The following is a 20487-nucleotide window of genomic DNA, read 5'->3' on the forward strand; positions in this document are numbered from 1 at the left end:
GTGGGCATTGGTAGTTCAGTGGTGATGAGGTTAGTGTGTGGTTTAGTACGTAGTACTGATGGACCATCAAAAAACATTCTGTCTACACGCGATGGCGTCTTCAATGGAACTCCTTTCTCCGGCACATGGGCATTGGTGGTTCAGTGGTCGAATTCTCGCCTCTGCATCTGCAAATTCTCACCCCACTAGAATGGCATGAAACACAACAAAGGGAAAAAGGAAGGTATGCTATAAAGATGATTTAAGACACTTCTACCTTCTCTCCATCTCTTGAGTAGACACGAGGGTTGGGCAGTTTCCGAAACTGTTTTACCTTTCAGCAAAACATTCTGTCCCAAGTACAAATGTCATTAGTGCGACTGTCCAGTGGTGCAGTGGAACACAATGTGGGCATTGGTAGTTCAGTGGTGATGAGGTTAGTATGTGGTTTAGTATGTAGTACTGATGGACCATCAAGAAAAAGATTCTGTCTACACGCGATGGCGTCTTCAATGGAACTCCTTTTTCCAACACGTGGGCATTGGTGGTTCAGTGGTCGAATTCTCGCCTGCCACGCGGGAGACCCGGGTTCGATTCCCGGCCAATGCAAGCACCTCTTTAAAAGTCTCACAACTCAAAATGAGCGCAGCTTGACTGACTGATATGCAGTAACAGAGGTCTCAGCCTTCTATTTATTCTCAGGACAATTAATGAAGACCCAATTAAGTGTGTCAATGCTATTGTCTTTATGAAATGCGAAAAGGTGTTTACAATTGTTTTTCAATTTAGCAGGCGCATTCCCTCAGCCTCGTTGGCGCAGTTGGCAGCGCGTCAGTCTCATAATCTGAAGGTCGTGAGTTCAAGCCTCACACGAGGCAGGTTTTTCGTAGAATGGACAGCTTCGACATATGTGCGGTCCTCTACCTTCCAGAGACAGCATTGGTAATCCAAAGGTCAAAGGAATAAAGTCTTCAGCACAACAAGTGTTCTTTCCGTGAACTCCAGCTCCCCTCTCTAGTACCGAGATTTGTGCCAGTCAAGGAGCTTAGACTTCAACACCTGCACATTTTCACACCACTAGAATGACATGAAACAGAACAAAGGAAAAAGGGAGGGTATGCTATAAAGATGTTTTGAGACAGTTCTACCTTCTCTCCATCTCTTGAGTAGACGTGAGGGCTGGGCAGCCTCCGAAACTGTTTTACCATCCAACAAAACATTCTGTCCCAAGTACTAACCTCAATAGTCTGAAGACAATTGATGAAGACTCAATGAGGGGGGGCAATGCTATTGCCTTTGTGAAATGCGAAAAGATGTTTACATTTTTTCAATTTAGCATGCTTTTTCCCTCAGCCTCGGTAGTTCAGTGGTGATGAGGATAGATGTGATGAGGTGTTTACATTTTTTGTCAAGCCTGACACGAGGCAGGTCTATTGTAGAATGGCCAGCTTGGACATATGTGCAGTCCTCTACCTTCTAGAGAGAGCATTGGTAATGCAAAGGACAAAGGAATAAAGGCTTTAGGAGAACAAGTGTTTTTTTCCGTGAACTCTAGATGCTTAAAGCATATATAAAACCTAAAATTCAACCCAAACTAAAGCGGACATCCAGGAATTGCGCTCCCCTGTCTAATACCCAAGATGTGTGCCAGTCAAGGAGCTTAGATTTCAACACCTGCAAATTTTCACACCACTAGAAGGGCATGAAACAGAACAAAGGAAAAAGGGAAGGTATGCTATAAAGATGTTTTAAAACATTTCTACCTTCTCTCCATCTCTTGAGTAGACGTGATGGGTGGACAGCTTCCGAAACAGTTTTCCAACAAAACATTCTGTCCCAAGTACTAACTTCATTAGTGTGACTGTCCAGAGGTGCAGTGGAACACAATGTGGGCATTGGTAGTTCAGTGGTGATGAGGTTAGTGTGTGGTTTAGTACGTAGTACTGATGGACCATCAAAAAACATTCTGTCTACACGCGATGGCGTCTTCAATGGAACTCCTTTTTACAACACGTGGGCATTGGTGGTTCAGTGGTCGAATTCTCGCCTGCCACGCGGGAGACCCGGGTTCGATTCCCGGCCAATGCAAGCGCCTCTTTAAAAGTCTCAGCTTGACAGACTGATATGCAGTAACAGAGGTCTCAGCCTTCTATTTATTCTCAGGACAATTAATGAAGACCCAATTAAGTGTGTCAATGCTATTGTCTTTATGAAATGCGAAAAGGTGTTTACAATTAACAGTTGGCAGCGCGTCAGTCTCATAATCTGAAGGTCGTGAGTTCAAGCCTCACACGAGGCAGGTTTTTTGTAGAATGGACAGCTTCGACATATGTGCGGTCCTCTACCTTCCAGAGACAGCATTGGTAATCCAAAGGTCAAAGGCATAAAGTCTTCAGCACAACAAGTGTTCTTTCCGTGAACTCCAGCTCCCCTCTCTAGTACCGAGATTTGTGCCAGTCAAAGAGCTTAGACTTCAACACCTGCACATTTTCACACCACTAGAATGACATGAAACAGAACAAAGGAAAAAGGGAGGGTATGCTATAAAGATGTTTTGAGACAGTTCTACCTTCTCTCCATCTCTTGAGTAGACGTGAGGGCTGGGCAGCCTCCGAAACTGTTTTACCATCCAACAAAACATTCTGTCCCAAGTACTAACCTCAATAGTCTGAAGACAATTAATGAAGACTCAATTAAGGGCGTCAATGCTATTGCCTTTGTGAAATGCGAAAAGATGTTTACATTTTTTCAATTTAGCATGCTTTTTCCCTCAGCCTCGGTAGTTCAGTGGTGATGAGGATAGATGTGATGAGGTGTTTACATTTTTTGTCAAGCCTGACACGAGGCAGGTCTATTGTAGAATGGCCAGCTTGGACATATGTGCAGTCCTCTACCTTCTAGAGAGAGCATTGGTAATGCAAAGGACAAAGGAATAAAGGCTTTAGGAGAACAAGTGTTTTTTTCCGTGAACTCTAGATGCTTAAAGCATATATAAAACCTAAAATTCAACCCAAACTAAAGCGGACATCCAGGAATTGCGCTCCCCTGTCTAATACCCAAGATGTGTGCCAGTCAAGGAGCTTAGATTTCAACACCTGCAAATTTTCACACCACTAGAAGGGCATGAAACAGAACAAAGGAAAAAGGGAAGGTATGCTATAAAGATGTTTTAAAACATTTCTACCTTCTCTCCATCTCTTGAGTAGACGTGATGGGTGGACAGCTTCCGAAACAGTTTTCCAACAAAACATTCTGTCCCAAGTACTAACTTCATTAGTGTGACTGTCCAGAGGTGCAGTGGAACACAATGTGGGCATTGGTAGTTCAGTGGTGATGAGGTTAGTGTGTGGTTTAGTACGTAGTACTGATGGACCATCAAAAAACATTCTGTCTACACGCGATGGCGTCTTCAATGGAACTCCTTTCTCCGGCACATGGGCATTGGTGGTTCAGTGGTCGAATTCTCGCCTCTGCATCTGCAAATTCTCACCCCACTAGAATGGCATGAAACACAACAAAGGGAAAAAGGAAGGTATGCTATAAAGATGATTTAAGACACTTCTACCTTCTCTCCATCTCTTGAGTAGACACGAGGGTTGGGCAGTTTCCGAAACTGTTTTACCTTTCAGCAAAACATTCTGTCCCAAGTACAAATGTCATTAGTGCGACTGTCCAGTGGTGCAGTGGAACACAATGTGGGCATTGGTAGTTCAGTGGTGATGAGGTTAGTATGTGGTTTAGTATGTAGTACTGATGGACCATCAAGAAAAAGATTCTGTCTACACGCGATGGCGTCTTCAATGGAACTCCTTTTTCCAACACGTGGGCATTGGTGGTTCAGTGGTCGAATTCTCGCCTGCCACGCGGGAGACCCGGGTTCGATTCCCGGTCAATGCAAGCACCTCTTTAAAAGTCTCACAACTCAAAATGAGCGCAGCTTGATTGACTGATATGCAGTAACAGAGGTCTCAGCCTTCTATTTATTCTCAGGACAATTAATGAAGACCCAATTAAGTGTGTCAATGCTATTGTCTTTATGAAATGCGAAAAGGTGTTTACAATTGTTTTTCAATTTAGCAGGCGCATTCCCTCAGCCTCGTTGGCGCAGTTGGAAGCGCGTCAGTCTCATAATCTGAAGGTCGTGAGTTCAAGCCTCACACGAGGCAGGTTTTTTGTAGAATGGACAGCTTCGACATATGTGCGGTCCTCTACCTTCCAGAGACAGCATTGGTAATCCAAAGGTCAAAGGCATAAAGTCTTCAGCACAACAAGTGTTCTTTCCGTGAACTCCAGCTCCCCTCTCTAGTACCGAGATTTGTGCCAGTCAAGGAGCTTAGACTTCAACACCTGCACATTTTCACACCACTAGAATGACATGAAACAGAACAAAGGAAAAAGGGAGGGTATGCTATAAAGATGTTTTGAGACAGTTCTACCTTCTCTCCATCTCTTGAGTAGACGTGAGGGCTGGGCAGCCTCCGAAACTGTTTTACAACAAAACATTCTGTCCCAAGTACTAACCTCATTAGTCTGAAGACAATTAATGAAGACTCAATTAAGGGCGTCAATGCTATTGCCTTTGTGAAATGCGAACAGATGTTTACATCTTTTCAATTTAGCATGCTTTTTCCCTCAGCCTCGGTAGTTCAGTGGTGATGAGGATAGATGTGATGAGGTGTTTACATTTTTTGTCAAGCCTGACACGAGGCAGGTCTATTGTAGAATGGCCAGCTTGGACATATGTGCAGTCCTCTACCTTCTAGAGAGAGCATTGGTAATGCAAAGGACAAAGGAATAAAGGCTTTAGGAGAACAAGTGTTTTTTTCCGTGAACTCTAGATGCTTAAAGCATATATAAAACCTAAAATTCAAGCCGAACTAAAGCGGACATCCAGGAATTGCGCTCCCCTGTCTAATACCCAAGATGTGTGCCAGTCAAGGAGCTTAGATTTCAACACCTGCAAATTTTCACACCACTAGAAGGGCATGAAACAGAACAAAGGAAAAAGGGAAGGTATGCTATAAAGATGTTTTAAGACATTTCTACCTTCTCTCCATCTGTTGAGTAGACGTGATGGGTGGACAGCTTCCGAAACAGTTTTACCTTTCAACAAAACATTCTGTCCCAAGTACAAATGTCATTAGTGCGACTGTCCAGTGTTGCAGTGGAACACAATGTGGGCATTGGTAGTTCAGTGGTGATGAGGTTAGTATGTGGTTTAGTATGTAGTACTGATGGACCATCAAGAAAAAGATTCTGTCTACACGCGATGGTGTCTTCAATGGAACTCCTTTTTCCAATACGTGGGCATTGGTGGTTCAATGGTCGAATTCTCGCCTGCCACGCGGGAGAGCCGGGTTCGATTCCCGGCCAATGCAAGCGCCTCTTTAAAAGTCTCAGCTTGACTGACTGATATGCAGTAACAGAGGTCTCAGCCTTCTATTTATTCTCAGGACAATTAATGAAGACCCAATTAAGTGTGTCAATGCTATTGTCTTTATGAAATGCGAAAAGGTGTTTACAATTGTTTTTCAATTTAGCAGGCACATTCCCTCAGCCTCGTTGGCGCAGCCTCCGAAACTGTTTTACCATCCAACAAAACATTCTGTCCCAAGTACTAACCTCAATAGTCTGAAGACAATTAATGAAGACTCAATTAAGGGCGTCAATGCTATTGCCTTTGTGAAATGCGAAAAGATGTTTACATTTTTTCAATTTAGCATGCTTTTTCCCTCAGCCTCGGTAGTTCAGTGGTGATGAGGATAGATGTGATGAGGTGTTTACATTTTTTGTCAAGCCTGACACGAGGCAGGTCTATTGTAGAATGGCCAGCTTGGACATATGTGCAGTCCTCTACCTTCTAGAGAGAGCATTGGTAATGCAAAGGACAAAGGAATAAAGGCTTTAGGAGAACAAGTGTTTTTTTCCGTGAACTCTAGATGCTTAAAGCATATATAAAACCTAAAATTCAACCCAAACTAAAGCGGACATCCAGGAATTGCGCTCCCCTGTCTAATACCCAAGATGTGTGCCAGTCAAGGAGCTTAGATTTCAACACCTGCAAATTTTCACACCACTAGAAGGGCATGAAACAGAACAAAGGAAAAAGGGAAGGTATGCTATAAAGATGTTTTAAAACATTTCTACCTTCTCTCCATCTCTTGAGTAGACGTGATGGGTGGACAGCTTCCGAAACAGTTTTCCAACAAAACATTCTGTCCCAAGTACTAACTTCATTAGTGTGACTGTCCAGAGGTGCAGTGGAACACAATGTGGGCATTGGTAGTTCAGTGGTGATGAGGTTAGTGTGTGGTTTAGTACGTAGTACTGATGGACCATCAAAAAACATTCTGTCTACACGCGATGGCGTCTTCAATGGAACTCCTTTCTCCGGCACATGGGCATTGGTGGTTCAGTGGTCGAATTCTCGCCTCTGCATCTGCAAATTCTCACCCCACTAGAATGGCATGAAACACAACAAAGGGAAAAAGGAAGGTATGCTATAAAGATGATTTAAGACACTTCTACCTTCTCTCCATCTCTTGAGTAGACACGAGGGTTGGGCAGTTTCCGAAACTGTTTTACCTTTCAGCAAAACATTCTGTCCCAAGTACAAATGTCATTAGTGCGACTGTCCAGTGGTGCAGTGGAACACAATGTGGGCATTGGTAGCTCAGTGGTGATGAGGTTAGTATGTGGTTTAGTATGTAGTACTGATGGACCATCAAGAAAAAGATTCTGTCTACACGCGATGGCGTCTTCAATGGAACTCCTTTTTACAACACGTGGGCATTGGTGGTTCAGTGGTCGAATTCTCGCCTGCCACGCGGGAGACCTGGGTTCGATTCCCGGCCAATGCAAGCGCCTCTTTAAAAGTCTCAGCTTGACTGACTGATATGCAGTAACAGAGGTCTCAGCCTTCTATTTATTCTCAGGACAATTAATGAAGACCCAATTAAGTGTGTCAATGCTATTGTCTTTATGAAATGCGAAAAGGTGTTTACAATTAACAGTTGGCAGCGCGTCAGTCTCATAATCTGAAGGTCGTGAGTTCAAGCCTCACACGAGGCAGGTTTTTTGTAGAATGGACAGCTTCGACATATGTGCGGTCCTCTACCTTCCAGAGACAGCATTGGTAATCCAAAGGTCAAAGGCATAAAGTCTTCAGCACAACAAGTGTTCTTTCCGTGAACTCCAGCTCCCCTCTCTAGTACCGAGATTTGTGCCAGTCAAGGAGCTTAGACTTCAACACCTGCAAATTTTCACACCACTAGAATGACATGAAACAGAACAAAGGAAAAAGGGAGGGTATGCTATAAAGATGTTTTGAGACAGTTCTACCTTCTCTCCATCTCTTGAGTAGATTTGAGGGCTGGGCAGCCTCCGAAACTGTTTTACAACAAAACATTCTGTCCCAAGTACTAACCTCATTAGTCTGAAGACAATTAATGAAGACTCAATTAAGGGCGTCAATGCTATTGCCTTTGTGAAATGCGAAAAGATGTTTACATTTTTTCAATTTAGCATGCTTTTTCCCTCAGCCTCGGTAGTTCAGTGGTGATGAGGATAGATGTGATGAGGTGTTTACATTTTTTGTCAAGCCTGACACGAGGCAGGTCTATTGTAGAATGGCCAGCTTGGACATATGTGCAGTCCTCTACCTTCTAGAGAGAGCATTGGTAATGCAAAGGACAAAGGAATAAAGGCTTTAGGAGAACAAGTGTTTTTTTCCGTGAACTCTAGATGCTTAAAGCATATATAAAACCTAAAATTCAACCCAAACTAAAGCGGACATCCAGGAATTGCGCTCCCCTGTCTAATACCCAAGATGTGTGCCAGTCAAGGAGCTTAGATTTCAACACCTGCAAATTTTCACACCACTAGAAGGGCATGAAACAGAACAAAGGAAAAAGGGAAGGTATGCTATAAAGATGTTTTAAAACATTTCTACCTTCTCTCCATCTCTTGAGTAGACGTGATGGGTGGACAGCTTCCGAAACAGTTTTCCAACAAAACATTCTGTCCCAAGTACTAACTTCATTAGTGTGACTGTCCAGAGGTGCAGTGGAACACAATGTGGGCATTGGTAGTTCAGTGGTGATGAGGTTAGTGTGTGGTTTAGTACGTAGTACTGATGGACCATCAAAAAACATTCTGTCTACACGCGATGGCGTCTTCAATGGAACTCCTTTCTCCGGCACATGGGCATTGGTGGTTCAGTGGTCGAATTCTCGCCTCTGCATCTGCAAATTCTCACCCCACTAGAATGGCATGAAACACAACAAAGGGAAAAAGGAAGGTATGCTATAAAGATGATTTAAGACACTTCTACCTTCTCTCCATCTCTTGAGTAGACACGAGGGTTGGGCAGTTTCCGAAACTGTTTTACCTTTCAGCAAAACATTCTGTCCCAAGTACAAATATCATTAGTGCGACTGTCCAGTGGTGCAGTGGAACACAATGTGGGCATTGGTAGTTCAGTGGTGATGAGGTTAGTATGTGGTTTAGGCTGCAAGCGCCTCTTTAAAAGTCTCAGCTTGACTGACTGATATGCAGTAACAGAGGTCTCAGCCTTCTATTTATTCTCAGGACAATTAATGAAGACCCAATTAAGTGTGTCAATGCTATTGTCTTTATGAAATGCGAAAAGGTGTTTACAATTGTTTTTCAATTTAGCAGGAGCATTCCCTCAGCCTCGTTGGCGCGTCAGTCTCATAATCTGAAGGTCGTGAGTTCAAGCCTCACACGAGGCAGGTTTTTCGTAGAATGGACAGCTTCGACATATGTGCGGTCCTCTACCTTCCAGAGACAGCATTGGTAATCCAAAGGTCAAAGGAATAAAGTCTTCAGCACAACAAGTGTTCTTTCCGTGAACTCCAGCTCCCCTCTCTAGTACCGAGATTTGTGCCAGTCAAGGAGCTTAGACTTCAACACCTGCACATTTTCACACCACTAGAATGACATGAAACAGAACAAAGGAAAAAGGGAGGGTATGCTATAAAGATGTTTTGAGACAGTTCTACCTTCTCTCCATCTCTTGAGTAGACGTGAGGGCTGGGCAGCCTCCGAAACTGTTTTACCATCCAACAAAACATCCTGTCCCAAGTACTAACCTCAATAGTCTGAAGACAATTAATGAAGACTCAATTAAGGGCGTCAATGCTATTGCCTTTGTGAAATGCGAAAAGATGTTTACATTTTTTCAATTTAGCATGCTTTTTCCCTCAGCCTCGGTAGTTCAGTGGTGATGAGGATAGATGTGATGAGGTGTTTACATTTTTTGTCAAGCCTGACACGAGGCAGGTCTATTGTAGAATGGCCAGCTTGGACATATGTGCAGTCCTCTACCTTCTAGAGAGAGCATTGGTAATGCAAAGGACAAAGGAATAAAGGCTTTAGGAGAACAAGTGTTTTTTTCCGTGAACTCTAGATGCTTAAAGCATATATAAAACCTAAAATTCAACCCAAACTAAAGCGGACATCCAGGAATTGCGCTCCCCTGTCTAATACCCAAGATGTGTGCCAGTCAAGGAGCTTAGATTTCAACACCTGCAAATTTTCACACCACTAGAAGGGCATGAAACAGAACAAAGGAAAAAGGGAAGGTATGCTATAAAGATGTTTTAAAACATTTCTACCTTCTCTCCAACTCTTGAGTAGACGTGATGGGTGGACAGCTTCCGAAACAGTTTTCCAACAAAACATTCTGTCCCAAGTACTAACTTCATTAGTGTGACTGTCCAGAGGTGCAGTGGAACACAATGTGGGCATTGGTAGTTCAGTGGTGATGAGGTTAGTGTGTGGTTTAGTACATAGTACTGATGGACCATCAAAAAACATTCTGTCTACACGCGATGGCGTCTTCAATGGAACTCCTTTCTCCGGCACATGGGCATTGGTGGTTCAGTGGTCGAATTCTCGCCTCTGCATCTGCAAATTCTCACCCCACTAGAATGGCATGAAACACAACAAAGGGAAAAAGGAAGGTATGCTATAAAGATGATTTAAGACACTTCTACCTTCTCTCCATCTCTTGAGTAGACACGAGGGTTGGGCAGTTTCCGAAACTGTTTTACCTTTCAGCAAAACATTCTGTCCCAAGTACAAATGTCATTAGTGCGACTGTCCAGTGGTGCAGTGGAACACAATGTGGGCATTGGTAGTTCAGTGGTGATGAGGTTAGTATGTGGTTTAGGCTGCAAGCGCCTCTTTAAAAGTCTCAGCTTGACTGACTGATATGCAGTAACAGAGGTCTCAGCCTTCTATTTATTCTCAGGACAATTAATGAAGACCCAATTAAGTGTGTCAATGCTATTGTCTTTATGAAATGCGAAAAGGTGTTTACAATTGTTTTTCAATTTAGCAGGAGCATTCCCTCAGCCTCGTTGGCGCGTCAGTCTCATAATCTGAAGGTCGTGAGTTCAAGCCTCACACGAGGCAGGTTTTTCGTAGAATGGACAGCTTCGACATATGTGCGGTCCTCTACCTTCCAGAGACAGCATTGGTAATCCAAAGGTCAAAGGAATAAAGTCTTCAGCACAACAAGTGTTCTTTCCGTGAACTCCAGCTCCCCTCTCTAGTACCGAGATTTGTGCCAGTCAAGGAGCTTAGACTTCAACACCTGCACATTTTCACACCACTAGAATGACATGAAACAGAACAAAGGAAAAAGGGAGGGTATGCTATAAAGATGTTTTGAGACAGTTCTACCTTCTCTCCATCTCTTGAGTAGACGTGAGGGCTGGGCAGCCTCCGAAACTGTTTTACCATCCAACAAAACATCCTGTCCCAAGTACTAACCTCAATAGTCTGAAGACAATTAATGAAGACTCAATTAAGGGCGTCAATGCTATTGCCTTTGTGAAATGCGAAAAGATGTTTACATTTTTTCAATTTAGCATGCTTTTTCCCTCAGCCTCGGTAGTTCAGTGGTGATGAGGATAGATGTGATGAGGTGTTTACATTTTTTGTCAAGCCTGACACGAGGCAGGTCTATTGTAGAATGGCCAGCTTGGACATATGTGCAGTCCTCTACCTTCTAGAGAGAGCATTGGTAATGCAAAGGACAAAGGAATAAAGGCTTTAGGAGAACAAGTGTTTTTTTCCGTGAACTCTAGATGCTTAAAGCATATATAAAACCTAAAATTCAACCCAAACTAAAGCGGACATCCAGGAATTGCGCTCCCCTGTCTAATACCCAAGATGTGTGCCAGTCAAGGAGCTTAGATTTCAACACCTGCAAATTTTCACACCACTAGAAGGGCATGAAACAGAACAAAGGAAAAAGGGAAGGTATGCTATAAAGATGTTTTAAAACATTTCTACCTTCTCTCCATCTCTTGAGTAGACGTGATGGGTGGACAGCTTCCGAAACAGTTTTCCAACAAAACATTCTGTCCCAAGTACTAACTTCATTAGTGTGACTGTCCAGAGGTGCAGTGGAACACAATGTGGGCATTGGTAGTTCAGTGGTGATGAGGTTAGTGTGTGGTTTAGTACATAGTACTGATGGACCATCAAAAAACATTCTGTCTACACGCGATGGCGTCTTCAATGGAACTCCTTTCTCCGGCACATGGGCATTGGTGGTTCAGTGGTCGAATTCTCGCCTCTGCATCTGCAAATTCTCACCCCACTAGAATGGCATGAAACACAACAAAGGGAAAAAGGAAGGTATGCTATAAAGATGATTTAAGACACTTCTACCTTCTCTCCATCTCTTGAGTAGACACGAGGGTTGGGCAGTTTCCGAAACTGTTTTACCTTTCAGCAAAACATTCTGTCCCAAGTACAAATGTCATTAGTGCGACTGTCCAGTGGTGCAGTGGAACACAATGTGGGCATTGGTAGTTCAGTGGTGATGAGGTTAGTATGTGGTTTAGTATGTAGTACTGATGGACCATCAAGAAAAAGATTCTGTCTACACGCGATGGCGTCTTCAATGGAACTCCTTTTTCCAACACGTGGGCATTGGTGGTTCAGTGGTCGAATTCTCGCCTGCCACGCGGGAGACCCGGGTTCGATTCCCGGCCAATGCAAGCACCTCTTTAAAAGTCTCACAACTCAAAATGAGCGCAGCTTGACTGACTGATATGCAGTAACAGAGGTCTCAGCCTTCTATTTATTCTCAGGACAATTAATGAAGACCCAATTAAGTGTGTCAATGCTATTGTCTTTATGAAATGCGAAAAGGTGTTTACAATTGTTTTTCAATTTAGCAGGCGCATTCCCTCAGCCTCGTTGGCGCAGTTGGCAGCGCGTCAGTCTCATAATCTGAAGGTCGTGAGTTCAAGCCTCACACGAGGCAGGTTTTTCGTAGAATGGACAGCTTCGACATATGTGCGGTCCTCTACCTTCCAGAGACAGCATTGGTAATCCAAAGGTCAAAGGAATAAAGTCTTCAGCACAACAAGTGTTCTTTCCGTGAACTCCAGCTCCCCTCTCTAGTACCGAGATTTGTGCCAGTCAAGGAGCTTAGACTTCAACACCTGCACATTTTCACACCACTAGAATGACATGAAACAGAACAAAGGAAAAAGGGAGGGTATGCTATAAAGATGTTTTGAGACAGTTCTACCTTCTCTCCATCTCTTGAGTAGACGTGAGGGCTGGGCAGCCTCCGAAACTGTTTTACCATCCAACAAAACATTCTGTCCCAAGTACTAACCTCAATAGTCTGAAGACAATTAATGAAGACTCAATTAAGGGCGTCAATGCTATTGCCTTTGTGAAATGCGAAAAGATGTTTACATTTTTTCAATTTAGCATGCTTTTTCCCTCAGCCTCGGTAGTTCAGTGGTGATGAGGATAGATGTGATGAGGTGTTTACATTTTTTGTCAAGCCTGACACGAGGCAGGTCTATTGTAGAATGGCCAGCTTGGACATATGTGCAGTCCTCTACCTTCTAGAAAGAGCATTGGTAATGCAAAGGACAAAGGAATAAAGGCTTTAGGAGAACAAGTGTTTTTTTCCGTGAACTCTAGATGCTTAAAGCATATATAAAACCTAAAATTCAACCCAAACTAAAGCGGACATCCAGGAATTGCGCTCCCCTATCTAATACCCAAGATGTGTGCCAGTCAAGGAGCTTAGATTTCAACACCTGCAAATTTTCACACCACTAGAAGGGCATGAAACAGAACAAAGGAAAAAGGGAGGGTATGCTATAAAGATGTTTTGAGACAGTTCTACCTTCTCTCCATCTCTTGAGTAGATTTGAGGGCTGGGCAGCCTCCGAAACTGTTTTACAACAAAACATTCTGTCCCAAGTACTAACCTCATTAGTCTGAAGACAATTAATGAAGACTCAATTAAGGGCGTCAATGCTATTGCCTTTGTGAAATGCGAAAAGATGTTTACATTTTTTCAATTTAGCATGCTTTTTCCCTCAGCCTCGGTAGTTCAGTGGTGATGAGGATAGATGTGATGAGGTGTTTACATTTTTTGTCAAGCCTGACACGAGGCAGGTCTATTGTAGAATGGCCAGCTTGGACATATGTGCAGTCCTCTACCTTCTAGAGAGAGCATTGGTAATGCAAAGGACAAAGGAATAAAGGCTTTAGGAGAACAAGTGTTTTTTTCCGTGAACTCTAGATGCTTAAAGCATATATAAAACCTAAAATTCAACCCAAACTAAAGCGGACATCCAGGAATTGCGCTCCCCTGTCTAATACCCAAGATGTGTGCCAGTCAAGGAGCTTAGATTTCAACACCTGCAAATTTTCACACCACTAGAAGGGCATGAAACAGAACAAAGGAAAAAGGGAAGGTATGCTATAAAGATGTTTTAAGACATTTCTACCTTCTCTCCATCTCTTGAGTAGACGTGATGGGTGGACAGCTTCCGAAACAGTTTTCCAACAAAACATTCTGTCCCAAGTACTAACTTCATTAGTGTGACTGTCCAGAGGTGCAGTGGAACACAATGTGGGCATTGGTAGTTCAGTGGTGATGAGGTTAGTGTGTGGTTTAGTACGTAGTACTGATGGACCATCAAAAAACATTCTGTCTACACGCGATGGCGTCTTCAATGGAACTCCTTTCTCCGGCACATGGGCATTGGTGGTTCAGTGGTCGAATTCTCGCCTCTGCATCTGCAAATTCTCACCCCACTAGAATGGCATGAAACACAACAAAGGGAAAAAGGAAGGTATGCTATAAAGATGATTTAAGACACTTCTACCTTCTCTCCATCTCTTGAGTAGACACGAGGGTTGGGCAGTTTCCGAAACTGTTTTACCTTTCAGCAAAACATTCTGTCCCAAGTACAAATGTCATTAGTGCGACTGTCCAGTGGTGCAGTGGAACACAATGTGGGCATTGGTAGTTCAGTGGTGATGAGGTTAGTATGTGGTTTAGTATGTAGTACTGATGGACCATCAAGAAAAAGATTCTGTCTACACGCGATGGCGTCTTCAATGGAACTCCTTTTTCCAACAAGTGGGCATTGGTGGTTCAGTGGTCGAATTCTCGCCTGCCACGCGGGAGACCCGGGTTCGATTCCCGGCCAATGCAAGCACCTCTTTAAAAGTCTCACAACTCAAAATGAGCGCAGCTTGACTGACTGATATGCAGTAACAGAGGTCTCAGCCTTCTATTTATTCTCAGGACAATTAATGAAGACCCAATTAAGTGTGTCAATGCTATTGTCTTTATGAAATGCGAAAAGGTGTTTACAATTGTTTTTCAATTTAGCAGGCGCATTCCCTCAGCCTCGTTGGCGCAGTTGGCAGCGCGTCAGTCTCATAATCTGAAGGTCGTGAGTTCAAGCCTCACACGAGGCAGGTTTTTCGTAGAATGGACAGCTTCGACATATGTGCGGTCCTCTACCTTCCAGAGACAGCATTGGTAATCCAAAGGTCAAAGGAATAAAGTCTTCAGCACAACAAGTGTTCTTTCCGTGAACTCCAGCTCCCCTCTCTAGTACCGAGATTTGTGCCAGTCAAGGAGCTTAGACTTCAACACCTGCACATTTTCACACCACTAGAATGACATGAAACAGAACAAAGGAAAAAGGGAGGGTATGCTATAAAGATGTTTTGAGACAGTTCTACCTTCTCTCCATCTCTTGAGTAGACGTGAGGGCTGGGCAGCCTCCGAAACTGTTTTACCATCCAACAAAACATTCTGTCCCAAGTACTAACCTCAATAGTCTGAAGACAATTAATGAAGACTCAATTAAGGGCGTCAATGCTATTGCCTTTGTGAAATGCGAAAAGATGTTTACATTTTTTCAATTTAGCATGCTTTTTCCCTCAGCCTCGGTAGTTCAGTGGTGATGAGGATAGATGTGATGAGGTGTTTACATTTTTTGTCAAGCCTGACACGAGGCAGGTCTATTGTAGAATGGCCAGCTTGGACATATGTGCAGTCCTCTACCTTCTAGAAAGAGCATTGGTAATGCAAAGGACAAAGGAATAAAGGCTTTAGGAGAACAAGTGTTTTTTTCCGTGAACTCTAGATGCTTAAAGCATATATAAAACCTAAAATTCAACCCAAACTAAAGCGGACATCCAGGAATTGCGCTCCCCTATCTAATACCCAAGATGTGTGCCAGTCAAGGAGCTTAGATTTCAACACCTGCAAATTTTCACACCACTAGAAGGGCATGAAACAGAACAAAGGAAAAAGGGAGGGTATGCTATAAAGATGTTTTGAGACAGTTCTACCTTCTCTCCATCTCTTGAGTAGATTTGAGGGCTGGGCAGCCTCCGAAACTGTTTTACAACAAAACATTCTGTCCCAAGTACTAACCTCATTAGTCTGAAGACAATTAATGAAGACTCAATTAAGGGCGTCAATGCTATTGCCTTTGTGAAATGCGAAAAGATGTTTACATTTTTTCAATTTAGCATGCTTTTTCCCTCAGCCTCGGTAGTTCAGTGGTGATGAGGATAGATGTGATGAGGTGTTTACATTTTTTGTCAAGCCTGACACGAGGCAGGTCTATTGTAGAATGGCCAGCTTGGACATATGTGCAGTCCTCTACCTTCTAGAGAGAGCATTGGTAATGCAAAGGACAAAGGAATAAAGGCTTTAGGAGAACAAGTGTTTTTTTCCGTGAACTCTAGATGCTTAAAGCATATATAAAACCTAAAATTCAACCCAAACTAAAGCGGACATCCAGGAATTGCGCTCCCCTGTCTAATACCCAAGATGTGTGCCAGTCAAGGAGCTTAGATTTCAACACCTGCAAATTTTCACACCACTAGAAGGGCATGAAACAGAACAAAGGAAAAAGGGAAGGTATGCTATAAAGATGTTTTAAGACATTTCTACCTTCTCTCCATCTCTTGAGTAGACGTGATGGGTGGACAGCTTCCGAAACAGTTTTCCAACAAAACATTCTGTCCCAAGTACTAACTTCATTAGTGTGACTGTCCAGAGGTGCAGTGGAACACAATGTGGGCATTGGTAGTTCAGTGGTGATGAGGTTAGTGTTGGGTTTAGTACGTAGTACTGATGGACCATCAAAAAACATTCTGTCTACACGCGATGGCGTCTTCAATGGAACTCCTTTCTCCGGCACATGGGCATTGGTGGTTCAGTGGTCGAATTCTCGCCTCTGCATCTGCAAATTCTCACCCCACTAGAATGGCATGAAACACAACAAAGGGAAAAAGGAAGGTATGCTATAAAGATGATTTAAGACACTTCTACCTTCTCTCCATCTCTTGAGTAGACACGAGGGTTGGGCAGTTTCCGAAACTGTTTTACCTTTCAGCAAAACATTCTGTCCCAAGTACAAATGTCATTAGTGCGACTGTCCAGTGGTGCAGTGGAACACAATGTGGGCATTGGTAGTTCAGTGGTGATGAGGTTAGTATGTGGTTTAGGCTGCAAGCGCCTCTTTAAAAGTCTCAGCTTGACTGACTGATATGCAGTAACAAAGGTCTCAGCCTTCTATTTATTCTCAGGACAATTAATGAAGACCCAATTAAGTGTGTCAATGCTATTGTCTTTATGAAATGCGAAAAGGTGTTTACAATTGTTTTTCAATTTAGCAGGAGCATTCCCTCAGCCTCGTTGGCGCGTCAGTCTCATAATCTGAAGGTCGTGAGTTCAAGCCTCACACGAGGCAAGTTTTTCGTAGAATGGACAGCTTCGACATATGTGCGGTCCTCTACCTTCCAGAGACAGCATTGGTAATCCAAAGGTCAAAGGAATAAAGTCTTCAGCACAACAAGTGTTCTTTCCGTGAACTCCAGCTCCCCTCTCTAGTACCGAGATTTGTGCCAGTCAAGGAGCTTAGACTTCAACACCTGCACATTTTCACACCACTAGAATGACATGAAACAGAACAAAGGAAAAAGGGAGGGTATGCTATAAAGATGTTTTGAGACAGTTCTACCTTCTCTCCATCTCTTGAGTAGACGTGAGGGCTGGGCAGCCTCCGAAACTGTTTTACCATCCAACAAAACATCCTGTCCCAAGTACTAACCTCAATAGTCTGAAGACAATTAATGAAGACTCAATTAAGGGCGTCAATGCTATTGCCTTTGTGAAATGCGAAAAGATGTTTACATTTTTTCAATTTAGCATGCTTTTTCCCTCAGCCTCGGTAGTTCAGTGGTGATGAGGATAGATGTGATGAGGTGTTTACATTTTTTGTCAAGCCTGACACGAGGCAGGTCTATTGTAGAATGGCCAGCTTGGACATATGTGCAGTCCTCTACCTTCTAGAGAGAGCATTGGTAATGCAAAGGACAAAGGAATAAAGGCTTTAGGAGAACAAGTGTTTTTTTCCGTGAACTCTAGATGCTTAAAGCATATATAAAACCTAAAATTCAACCCAAACTAAAGCGGACATCCAGGAATTGCGCTCCCCTGTCTAATACCCAAGATGTGTGCCAGTCAAGGAGCTTAGATTTCAACACCTGCAAATTTTCACACCACTAGAAGGGCATGAAACAGAACAAAGGAAAAAGGGAAGGTATGCTATAAAGATGTTTTAAAACATTTCTACCTTCTCTCCATCTCTTGAGTAGACGTGATGGGTGGACAGCTTCCGAAACAGTTTTCCAACAAAACATTCTGTCCCAAGTACTAACTTCATTAGTGTGACTGTCCAGAGGTGCAGTGGAACACAATGTGGGCATTGGTAGTTCAGTGATGATGAGGTTAGTGTGTGGTTTAGTACGTAGTACTGATGGACCATCAAAAAACATTCTGTCTACACGCGATGGCGTCTTCAATGGAACTCCTTTTTACAACACATGGGCATTGGTGGTTCAGTGGTCGAATTCTCGCCTGCCACGCGGGAGACCCGGGTTCGATTCCCGGCCAATGCAAGCGCCTCTTTAAAAGTCTCAGCTTGACTGACTGATATGCAGTAACAGAGGTCTCAGCCTTCTATTTATTCTCAGGACAATTAATGAAGACCCAATTAAGTGTGTCAATGCTATTGTCTTTATGAAATGCGAAAAGGTGTTTACAATTAACAATTGGCAGCGCGTCAGTCTCATAATCTGAAGGTCGTGAGTTCAAGCCTCACACGAGGCAGGTTTTTCGTAGAATGGACAGCTTCGACATATGTGCGGTCCTCTACCTTCCAGAGACAGCATTGGTAATCCAAAGGTCAAAGGAATAAAGTCTTCAGCACAACAAGTGTTCTTTCTGTGAACTCCAGCTCCCCTCTCTAGTACCGAGATTTGTGCCAGTCAAGGAGCTTAGACTTCAACACCTGCACATTTTCACACCACTAGAATGACATGAAACAGAACAAAGGAAAAAGGGAGGGTATTCTATAAAGATGTTTTGAGACAGTTCTACCTTCTCTCCATCTCTTGAGTAGACGTGAGGGCTGGGCAGCCTCCGAAACTGTTTTAACATCCAACAAAACATTCTGTCCCAAGTACTAACCTCATTAGTCTGAAGACAATTAATGAAGACTCAATTAAGGGCGTCAATGCTATTGCCTTTGTGAAATGCGAAAAGATGTTTACATTTTTTCAATTTAGCATGCTTTTTCCCTCAGCCTCGGTAGTTCAGTGGTGATGAGGATAGATGTGATGAGGTGGTGTTTACATTTTTTGTCAAGCCTGACACGAGGCAGGTCTATTGTAGAATGGCCAGCTTGGACATATGTGCAGTCCTCTACCTTCTAGAGAGAGCATTGGTAATGCAAAGGACAAAGGAATAAAGGCTTTAGGAGAACAAGTGTTTTTTTCCGTGAACTCTAGATGCTTAAAGCATATATAAAACCTAAAATTCAACCCAAACTAAAGCGGACATCCAGGAATTGCGCTCCCCTGTCTAATACCCAAGATGTGTGCCAGTCAAGGAGCTTAGATTTCAACACCTGCAAATTTTCACACCACTAGAAGGGCATGAAACAGAACAAAGGAAAAAGGGAAGGTATGCTATAAAGATGTTTTAAGACATTTCTACCTTCTCTCCATCTCTTGAGTAGACGTGATGGGTGGACAGCTTCCGAAACAGTTTTCCAACAAAACATTCTGTCCCAAGTACTAACTTCATTAGTGTGACTGTCCAGAGGTGCAGTGGAACACAATGTGGGCATTGGTAGTTCAGTGGTGATGAGGTTAGTGTGTGGTTTAGTACGTAGTACTGATGGACCATCAAAAAACATTCTGTCTACACGCGATGGCGTCTTCAATGGAACTCCTTTCTCCGGCACATGGGCATTGGTGGTTCAGTGGTCGAATTCTCGCCTCTGCATCTGCAAATTCTCACCCCACTAGAATGGCATGAAACACAACAAAGGGAAAAAGGAAGGTATGATATAAAGATGATTTAAGACACTTCTACCTTCTCTCCATCTCTTGAGTAGACACGAGGGTTGGGCAGTTTCCGAAACTGTTTTACCTTTCAGCAAAACATTCTGTCCCAAGTACAAATGTCATTAGTGCGACTGTCCAGTGGTGCAGTGGAACACAATGTGGGCATTGGTAGTTCAGTGGTGATGAGGTTAGTATGTGGTTTAGTATGTAGTACTGATGGACCATCAAGAAAAAGATTCTGTCTACACGCGATGGCGTCTTCAATGGAACTCCTTTTTCCAACACGTGGGCATTGGTGGTTCAGTGGTCGAATTCTCACCTGCCACGCGGGAGACCCGGGTTCGATTCCCGGCCAATGCAAGCACCTCTTTAAAAGTCTCACAACTCAAAATGAGCGCAGCTTGACTGACTGATATGCAGTAACAGAGGTCTCAGCCTTCTATTTATTCTCAGGACAATTAATGAAGACCCAATTAAGTGTGTCAATGCTATTGTCTTTATGAAATGCGAAAAGGTGTTTAAAATTGTTTTTCAATTTAGCAGGCGCATTCCCTCAGCCTCGTTGGCGCAGTTGGCGCGTCAGTCTCATAATCTGAAGGTCGTGAATTCAAGCCTCACACGAGGCAGGTTTTTCGTAGAATGGACAGCTTCGACATATGTGCGGTCCTCTACCTTCCAGAGACAGCATTGGTAATCCAAAGGTCAAAGGAATAAAGTCTTCAGCACAACAAGTGTTCTTTCCGTGAACTCCAGCTCCCCTCTCTA

At 43.3% G+C, this 20487-nt stretch overlaps 11 non-coding genes across 11 annotated transcripts; all 11 read left to right on the forward strand.

The window, feature by feature from the left end:
* The first annotated feature begins 517 nt into the window (after positions 1 to 517).
* Positions 518 to 588, forward strand: trnag-gcc (transfer RNA glycine (anticodon GCC)). The gene has a single exon. It is a non-coding gene; the product is annotated as a tRNA-Gly (tRNA).
* A 196-nt stretch (positions 589 to 784) lies between these two features.
* trnam-cau (transfer RNA methionine (anticodon CAU)) lies at positions 785 to 857 on the forward strand. The gene has a single exon. It is a non-coding gene; the product is annotated as a tRNA-Met (tRNA).
* Positions 858 to 1996: 1139 nt separating this feature from the next.
* Positions 1997 to 2067, forward strand: trnag-gcc (transfer RNA glycine (anticodon GCC)). Its single transcript has one exon. It is a non-coding gene; the product is annotated as a tRNA-Gly (tRNA).
* A 1738-nt stretch (positions 2068 to 3805) lies between these two features.
* Positions 3806 to 3876, forward strand: trnag-gcc (transfer RNA glycine (anticodon GCC)). The gene has a single exon. It is a non-coding gene; the product is annotated as a tRNA-Gly (tRNA).
* A 196-nt stretch (positions 3877 to 4072) lies between these two features.
* On the forward strand, positions 4073 to 4145 carry trnam-cau (transfer RNA methionine (anticodon CAU)). Its single transcript has one exon. It is a non-coding gene; the product is annotated as a tRNA-Met (tRNA).
* Positions 4146 to 6768: 2623 nt separating this feature from the next.
* trnag-gcc (transfer RNA glycine (anticodon GCC)) lies at positions 6769 to 6839 on the forward strand. Its single transcript has one exon. It is a non-coding gene; the product is annotated as a tRNA-Gly (tRNA).
* Positions 6840 to 11946: 5107 nt separating this feature from the next.
* trnag-gcc (transfer RNA glycine (anticodon GCC)) lies at positions 11947 to 12017 on the forward strand. Its single transcript has one exon. It is a non-coding gene; the product is annotated as a tRNA-Gly (tRNA).
* Positions 12018 to 12213: 196 nt separating this feature from the next.
* trnam-cau (transfer RNA methionine (anticodon CAU)) lies at positions 12214 to 12286 on the forward strand. Its single transcript has one exon. It is a non-coding gene; the product is annotated as a tRNA-Met (tRNA).
* A 2137-nt stretch (positions 12287 to 14423) lies between these two features.
* Positions 14424 to 14494, forward strand: trnag-gcc (transfer RNA glycine (anticodon GCC)). Its single transcript has one exon. It is a non-coding gene; the product is annotated as a tRNA-Gly (tRNA).
* Positions 14495 to 14690: 196 nt separating this feature from the next.
* Positions 14691 to 14763, forward strand: trnam-cau (transfer RNA methionine (anticodon CAU)). Its single transcript has one exon. It is a non-coding gene; the product is annotated as a tRNA-Met (tRNA).
* A 3436-nt stretch (positions 14764 to 18199) lies between these two features.
* On the forward strand, positions 18200 to 18270 carry trnag-gcc (transfer RNA glycine (anticodon GCC)). Its single transcript has one exon. It is a non-coding gene; the product is annotated as a tRNA-Gly (tRNA).
* The last annotated feature ends 2217 nt before the right edge of the window (positions 18271 to 20487 follow it).

Source organism: Channa argus, unplaced genomic scaffold, assembly GCF_033026475.1.
Source record: "Channa argus isolate prfri unplaced genomic scaffold, Channa argus male v1.0 Contig022, whole genome shotgun sequence".
NCBI lineage: Eukaryota > Metazoa > Chordata > Actinopteri > Anabantiformes > Channidae > Channa > Channa argus.